Below are 8,031 nucleotides of genomic sequence, written 5' to 3' on the forward strand. Positions count from 1 at the left end.
GTTTGCAGTCAAGAGAAAGTTCTGTCACCTGAGGCAGCTACCTCACTCTGCTTAATGGCAGGACCACCCCTAGGTCAGCCTGGATGGAACAGGGAAAGGAACCAATAAAAAGAGAAGGGCATTTTAATGAGGCATGGTTAAACTGGTTTGTGCTTAAATGGCTCTACCATGAAAATGTGAAATCTATTTTTTTCCTTTATACAGAGAGAGACCTGAGAGGCAAGAGCCACTGACACCATTTGCCCACCAAGGTATATCAGACTCCTTGTCCGAGAAAGAGAAATGAAGACAAGCTGCAGTGAAAACTTTAGAGTGAAGAAGTTTTATGGCAGAGGCGGGGAACCTGTGACCCTCCAGATGTTGGTGACTGACCATGCCGGCTAGGGCTGATGGGAGCTGGAGTCCAGGTTTTCCACCCCTCTTTTAGGGTGTTTTCATTGCTGAATTTTACTAGGTAACTGCTTTGAGAATATGCTGTTGAAAGGCAGTATTGCAAACAAACCTATAATAAGCAGTATACATTTGAGTTTTTGAAAATTAAACATGCACAATGATAACACAAGTCAAAATGTTACTCCACAGCCAATGACTTGAAATTATGAATGTACGACTTATGTCTTACAAGTCAAATCACCCAGATGAAGACTAAAGATGTTAATGGAATGGCATAATTTGATTTTTCTTCCACCTTCTCCCTCGCATTAACAATATTCATATGTCACACAAATAGCATGAAAGAGACTTGATTGGGCTGGGAGAATCAAGAGCCTGTTACAGTCCAGACATATTAAAAAAAATGTAGCAATTTATTGTGGCCAAAGGTATGCCATTATAGTGTTTTTGTGGCTAGTGCATTGCTTTCATGCCGAAGCTATTAAATATAACAAAGGCCTATTGTGTTCAATGTGTGAAAGCAAATAATTTTTAAAAATGCGATTAATTGTTCAATCATGGACCTTTTAACTACATGTGGCAATCGCTTTGCCATGGGAACGGCACTTATGGCTTTCCCAGCATGTGTCTGATGGGGTAAACAAAAAGTTAAAATGCACCCTATAGTCTCTCTGGCGTTCATTAACATAACTCAGAAAGCGGGAACTAACCACATTTTATATAAAAGGGCTTAGAAATCTGTGTCTACTTACATTAACGTTACTCAGTTGGAGGGTGCCAAGTATGCACACAGCATATTTTATTTATAGGTCTATAGTAGTCAAAAACATTGTATTGTAGAAATGTGGTACTCATTAATTCATATTTTTCGCAGGTCCTTCCGCTTTGGTTCTTGAATCTATCCAGGTGTTTTTTTTCAAACACTGAAGGTGATTTAACATGAAGCAGCATTCCTGTTCACTCTAGCTCTTAAATTCAGTGAGCATAATAGTCCTTTTCACTGAGAATTTGATGTTTTGTCTATTTACTGTGTATTAGCTCAAGCACAACGCAAACTAGAAATGTATTTTTGGAAACCCCATATCCACCAACCAGTGAAATTAGAGATGGGATGAATATTAGAGCTGCTACTTGGGGGAACAAATGAAGCTGACCCTCTCTAAACCCCACTATTTATTTTGCACACAAAAGTACATGTCATTTGTTCTATCTATGCCGCAGCAATAAATTTCTGCCATGTACCGGTAATTCATCCCGGTAGGGGAGACTCCCTGGCTTCTTTAGCAACCTGCCTCCACTCTGTCTCTTGGTCCCACCTCCCACTACTTCTCTGCATCTAGCCAGTCGGTGATGCAGGTCTACTGCTCAACTCTGATAGCTGTTTCACAGTTAGAAGCTACTGTGTGATAGCTGCAAAGAATTTCTATCCTGTGAACTGCCCTGATACCTGTGGCAGTATGCAAAATTATTATTATTATTATTATTAATTTTGTTATGAGTCCTTATGGATTATGGGTAAAATTGGGGATACAAACGGAGCAAAACATCATTTTCTGGTTCCTAGTATCTCATAGCTGAGTCTAGGGTGGCCAGTTGCACATTGCCAAAAAAGCAAAGCAAAACAAAACAGAAAAGAGGGCACAGATTTGTACAATATGTGCATATGCTAATGTTTATGTACACATGCAAATTTAGAAATAATTATCATCATTTATAAAACACATCTCTTCATCACCATCAGCAAATCTGCTCCATCACCAGGAAATTATGTGTTCCCACAAGGACACCCCTTTTTGTAATGCTACAGTAGAGGAACAACAAACACTACGGCTGACATTAGGAATAGATTTCTTCCTTTCCCGCCCTAGAAGCTACTACATAAAAATACAGTGGACCTTGGTTCTCGAACTTAATCCGTTCTGAGGGTCTGTTTGACTCCCGAAACTGTTTGAAAACCAAGGTGTGGCTTCTGATTGGCTGGAGGAGCTTCCTGCACTCAGTTGGAAACCACGTCAGACATTCGGCTTCCGAAAAACATTTGGAAACTGGAACACTTACTTCTGGGTTTTTGGGATTCGGGAGCCAAAACGTATGAGTACCAAGGTGTTTGAGAACCAAGGTATGACTGTATAGCCGCTAGAAATCATGAAATGTGACTCAGGTTACAGCATGGCCATATGCCCTACTTTACAGAGGACTGTCCAACATTCAAAGGGATGTCCTGCCCAAGTCCATTTTAAAGGTTACGGACTGTAAGTTGCTTGGAGTCTTGAAGTTGCTCACCAACACTTTGCACCTAGACAGGAGGTACACGGCAGGTTAGCCAGTTACAGTCTTCCTGGCCTTGAATGTATTATTTAAATTATAGTAATTCCTTCTAAATTTCCCTATGTACATGTAAATCAGTATATGCAAATGTTGTGCAAATCAATGTCCTTTTTTTAGCGACACATTTAGTGACACATTTTCTCTCTCTTTTTTTTAAATGATGCATGAGTATCTACCGTGCTCAGGTATGAAATTAAGACTGAAGTAAAATATCATACATATATCATGGTGGCTTGGGGCTGTTAAAAATAAAGTTTGTAACAATAGTTTGTAGTACTTCTTTCCTGGGATATCCCTTTGCAGAAGGGAAAATGTTGAAAGTCTGGGAATGAAACATCATTTCCTGCAGGAAGCTTGGAAAGTAGAAGCCACTAGGATGGTCTGTGGTGGTAGCCCAGCTGAACATTAGGAATTTGCTGTGATACTACTGGGACATTGGCAACTTCCAAACTATGTTATCTGGTTAGGGGTGGCTTTTACCTTCCATTCCCTATGTGTAATTAGTACCATTTTTTTCATAATTATATACACACAAAAATAAGAAAAAAGCCACAAATTCTTAATATCACCATAACTGATCAACAGATAACTTCCTTAAACCAATGCAAACAAAGAATAAGCATATTAACAAACTTATAATTAAAAAAAGTAATAAAGAGTAGCAATTTCTTAGCAAATTGATCCTTGTTCTCCCTCCAGTCAGAAGCAGTATGCATCTGAATAAAGGTAAAGGGACCCCTGGCCATTAGGTCCAGTTGTGACTGATTCTGGGGCTGCGGCGCTCATCTTGTTTTATTGGCCGAGGGAGCCGGCGTACAGCTTCCGGGTCATGTGGCCAGCATGACTAAGCCGCTTCTGGCGAACCAGAGCAGCACACGGAAACGCCGTTTACCTTCCCGCTGGAGCGGTACCTATTTATCTACTTGCACTTTGACATGCTTTCAAACTGCTAGGTTGGCAGGAGCAGGGACCGAGCAACAGGAGCTCACCCTGTTGCGTGGATTCGAACTGCCGACCTTCTGGTCAGCAAGTCCTAGGCTCTGTGGTTTAACCCACAGTGCCACCCACGTCCCTTCATGCATCTGAATACTGGCTGTCATATTCAGGTCCTGCTTCTGGGCTTCCCATAGGCAACTGGTTGGCCACTGTGAGAACAGGATTCTGGTTTAGGAGGGCTTTTGGCCTGATCCAGCAGGGTTGTTCTTATGCTCTTCCTACATTGAGTTTTCCCAGACCCACGTATGAACTGTTAATGCTAGACGGCTGCAAGCAACTCCCATGGCTGGTTGCCCAGGAAGGTACAAAGACAAGAAAAAGTTTTTTACCATCCACTTTTTTGTTCAGTATTTACAGAGAGAGGCTTTGGATCACAGCCTCTTGGATAATGGCGTTGTCCCGAGTGAATCTCCACCCCCCTTCTCTCTCATCATCATCATCATCATCATCACCTTCTCTACGGGTTCTGCTAAGTGCCCTCTGTCTTTGAGCTCTTTGCTCTCCTACTTTTAAGGCTCACCAGGTTCTGGGAGTTGGTGGGTCTGGAATGCTTTCTAGTGACAACGTGTCAGCCAGCTGCTGCTCCAGCTCTGCCTGCTTCTCCTCTCCCATTATTTCCCAACTTTCCCCCTCATCTGCCTCTAAGGTGTAACCTCCCTCAAACCCCTGTTGTGATTCTGAACTGTCTTCCTCTTCTCTGGAAGGGTCAGGCTGGGGAGGCGGTCTCCACCATTCCTCCTCTGCCCAGTCCCTGACAGTTAATTTATACATCACACCTGTATCCCACATCTCATGAAACCACTCTTATAAGGGGGCTGCTACCTTCTTCCAAAAACTTGCAACTGACATTTTTGCACTATGAATAAAATATGAACCATCTTGACATCTATACTATTTATATATTGTCCTCGTACTTATATTTGGGTAGTTAAGCTGAAACTGCTCAGCACTTGCAGAGGCAGAGAGAGGAGTGCTTGAGCTTCTATATTTGCTTCTCAAATGTAGTTACTCCACAGTCAACAGAAGTCATCCTGAGGATTCTGCCTGGACAAAATTGTTGTCAAGTTTCATCCTGAGGCATCAAAGTTGATAATTGATCAATAGGACAGAGATGGAAGACTCCCAACTAGGTCCTTCTTTTAACCACTCAGAAACAATTAGGACTCCCTCTCATAAGTCTCAGAGCTTCTGCAACAGAAGCTATTGGCAGAGATCCTTCAGTGAAGCCTGGTCCATTGTGGAAAATGAAGAAGAGTCACACTACTGTCCGAAATTATTAACAACAGTAATAATGCTTGATACCAATATTGCATTATGATCATTCTAGATGAATAGTCCTTATAATAGTGAAGCACTAGACAAGGTTTCATATACCCTAATATCTTCTTATTAGAAATGCTGAATTATTCCTTATAAAATGACAGTCTCCCCTCTCTCTATGCTCTGCCCACACAAGGATGCCGAAGACTGCCCTTGTTCCCTTTCCGATTGTTTACAGTCTCCTGCTGTGCTTTCAATATGCTTGAATTGTCCTTAAAACACATAAATTTGCCTTCAAAGGCAGCTTGGGAGGCAGAAGTGTGGCTAGGGAATTTTAAATGGAGGTGACATACAATGTGTACAAAGAAGGCCGGGGTTTTTTAGTAGTAGGTGCTGCAGTTTGTTCCAATTACAGCACACACTCGAGTGTGAAATGTTCATGCCAATCTAATAAAAAAAAAGTGCACGCAATGCTGAAATTAACACCTTTGTAATTGCAAGCATGTTTCTTTACTGCTATGAAGTAGGCGCAGTTGAAACTGGGTGGGAGCTATGGCCGAGGAATCCCCACAAAAAGAACACTGACTCCCTCTCCATACAACTTGCTAATGTATCTCTGATACATTGGTGACTTATCTGCAACCTAAAAATCATCTATGCTGTTAAGCACAGATACTAAAAAACCCTCAACTTACCACTGGCACGCCTATAATCAGTTCTGATCTATTTAATCAATAGTCTCTTGCAATTGAAAGCTTGGAATACAATCTCCCATCTGTACCGGTAATTAACATCTCAAAACTGTATAACTGGACTTTCCCCATAATTTATAACGTTTTATTATAAGCAAAGGCAGTAGCAAGCAGATCTCAGCAAAAGAAGGCTTCAAATTCACTATCTTGCATTCATATCAAAATGAACCTTCGGAGGTTAGAACTTGCAATAGATGCCTTCAGAGGAACATCACATTTCACTTGTGTTTCCACTGTAGCACCATAGAGGCTTTTGACACATGGCAGCTTAATTTTTCGTTAGAGTAACTTGCCAAACAAATCTTTCCCCACATCATCATGTCATCTTCATCCCCTCCACTCCATGCTAAACGGATAAGATAATGCCAAGGCTGATAGTGTAATGTGTGTAAAAAAAGAATTGTTCTCCCAGAAAAGGGCTTTAAACAACTATTTATAGGGTTTTTTTTGGGGGGGGGGTGTGAATCTGCATTGTAGTAGTTAGATCTAAATTACAGGAAATCTACAGCACCTGGATTTAAGCCTGTTTAATTCCACTGGCTCAAATCCAGGTCTTCTCATTGAAGTGAGGTTAGTGGATCAGGCAGCGTTTTCCCAAGCTGAAGTCAAATGAACCAAACATGTGTTTTGAATAGGTCTGTTCACCCCCTTATTGGGTGGGCAGCTTTGTGGGCGGACCTTGGGCCTCCCTGGTAAAGCAGCCTATCACAGGCTGGGTGATCTTCCTGTCGCCAAATGGGCCAATGGCAGCAGGAATTAGGAGGTGTTCCTCACAACCAACTGCGGCCCTTGGCACTGTGCCCAGAGGACGTTTAAATGCCTGGCCTGCGGGGCTTTTCGGCCCCTCTCTCACTGTGCCACTTCTCCACCCACTCTCCCTCAGATTAGGTTTTTCCCCCCACGGATGGTATGACCTTACTATGGACAATGTCGGTCACCTAAGTTATAGGGGCCGAGCAGGGATGTTCCCTGCTTGGCTAGTTGGCACCACCATTTGGGTTTTCGCTTACCTCATAGCAATTGTCACAACTTTGTAAGGCAGATAGGCATTGGGTAAGCCTAGTCTTGGTTGGAGAGGGGGTTGTAGTCACCGCCTGCCCCTCCATGGGTAAGAGTATCCTGTTAAAAGTATCTGGGAGCAGTGGCTCCTGTCCAATGCCCAGACGGGGGCTAGGGCCATACCACTCCTCCAATGGGGACCGCTTGGGGGATGTTCTGATTTGACATTCCAGCTTCACCCTTAGAAACACTCTCAGAGCATGGGTGGGAGTGACATGTGCTGTTGCTTACCACAATGCCTATGGCCAAACCTCACATCTGTAACCAATAAAGCTGTGGACTTATTTGATCCCAAAACCAATATGCTGTGTGTTGTCTAGTTATTCGCACCTTAGAGGGCAGGGGGTCACAGGCCTCAATACACAAATAATTTCTATTTCTGCCTGAGCTGAGAGAATTTTACACACTGAGCTGTCAATGGCTGTCCCTGGATCACCAATTTATCCTGCAGTGTCATTGTGTTCTCTTCACCCTGGTCACTCCTCTTCTGTCTCAAAGTAAGTGAAAATATACCCAGAAGGGTTGCCATACATCTGGAATTTCCTGGGCATGTCTGGGATTCAAATGGCGAAATTAGCCATACTGTGAGAACCCTACAGTATAGCTATGGTGGCTAAGGATCCTTTCATTTTACCCATTGACCAACACATTTAGTGTAACTGTATTGCATAGAATGTTCTTCCAATTAAGAGCTCTCTCTCTCTCTCTCTCTCTCTCACACACACACACACACACAGACAGTGGACACTGGTCCATCAGAGCATTTAGGTAACAGCCCCACCTGCCTTCTTACATACAACAAGTTCAGCGGGTGGCCCTGGCTGTCAGCTTCCTCTTCTGGAGTCTTAGTGCTCCCCTTGTAGACCTCTGCCATTATTTTACTAAGGGTAGAATTCTAGGGAGTTCTTTTGGGTTCATGGGGCGCCAGCAGCCAGACTCCTAGGCCACCATGGACTGCATTTCTGCTACAAGCCTTGTAGACTGAATCGTATTCTTGGGGAGAAGCCTAAGCAGATACAGATGTTTGGGTGTAGGCTCCCCTTGACTGCATTTCATCAAATGTGCATAGGAGCTGCATGGACATCACTGGTGGGGTTGGCAGCCCCAGGATCGCTGAACTCTCCATGCATATTTGTGAGTGGCGTGTGCTCTTCTAAATCTTCATATAAAACTAAATAAATGGTGTGCAGGGAGTTGCTTTGTGCTGAATTGCCTGGTGATGCATGGATTCGCTGAAAGAGTC

The sequence above is a fragment of the Podarcis tiliguerta genome (genome assembly GCF_965153285.1).
Source record: "Podarcis tiliguerta genome assembly, chromosome: 9".
Taxonomy (NCBI): Eukaryota; Metazoa; Chordata; class Lepidosauria; order Squamata; family Lacertidae; genus Podarcis; species Podarcis tiliguerta.